The sequence below is a fragment of the Lolium rigidum genome, chromosome 5 (assembly GCF_022539505.1).
Source record: "Lolium rigidum isolate FL_2022 chromosome 5, APGP_CSIRO_Lrig_0.1, whole genome shotgun sequence".
In the NCBI taxonomy this organism is placed as follows: domain Eukaryota; kingdom Viridiplantae; phylum Streptophyta; class Magnoliopsida; order Poales; family Poaceae; genus Lolium; species Lolium rigidum.
This window is the reverse complement of record NC_061512.1, coordinates 78,731,579-78,732,643: the sequence shown is the minus strand read 5'-3', so window position 1 is coordinate 78,732,643 and position 1,065 is coordinate 78,731,579.

Here is a 1,065-nt window from a genome sequence, read left to right as displayed (position 1 = left end):
GCATAAAATTATTACTCTCCACATAAGCATAATCAATTTTACTAGTAATAGTGGGAGCAAATTTAACAAAGTAGCTATCATTATTAGTCTCATCAAGTGTAGGAGGCATAGTATAATCACAACAAAATTTACTCTCCATAGTAGGTGGCACCAAAAGACCACTATCATTATAATCATCATAAATAGGAGGCAAAGTATCATCAAAGAAAATTTTCTCCTCAATGCTTGGGGGACTAAAAAGATCATGAAAACCAGACTTCCCCAAGCTTAGAACTTTCTATATCATTATCAACAATGGTGTTCAAAGCGTTCATACTAATATTACTACCGAGCATGCAAATAAGATTTCATAGGTTTTTTAATTTTCGCATCAAACAATCCATGTTTTAAATCAGGAAATAGAATAAGAAGCTCATTGCTGTCCATTATGCCTAACTAGTGTAAACAAGAAACAAAAAGATGCAATTGCAGGATCTAAAGGAAATAGCTTCGAGTACTTACAACGGCGAAAATAGCTTAGTAGCCGAGATCCGGAGTGTGAGTACCTTTTACCTTTCCTCCCCGACAACGAGCGCCGTAAAATAGCTTGATGTCTACGGGTGCTTCTATTCTTGTAGACAGTGTTGGGCCTCCAAGAGCAGAGGTTTGTAGAACGGCAGCAAGTTTCCCTTAAGTGGATCACCCAAGGTTTATCGAACTCGGGGAGGAAGAGGTCAAAGATATCCCTCTCATGCAACCCCGCAACCACAAAGCAAGAAGTCTCTTGTGTCCCCAACACACCTAATAGGTGCACTAGTTCGGCGAAGAGATAGTGAAATACAGGTGGTATGAATGAATATGAGCGATAGTAACGGCGCCGGAAAATAGCTTGTCTGGCGTGTAGTTGATGGTGGTAATGTTGTAGCAGATGAGTAACGCATAGAAAGCAAGTAAACAAGCAGCGATAGCAATGATTTAGGAACAAGGCCTAGGGATTAGACTTTCACTAGTGGACACTCTCAACTTTGATCACATAACGAGAATAGATAAATGCATACTCTACACTCTTTTGTTGGATGATGAACA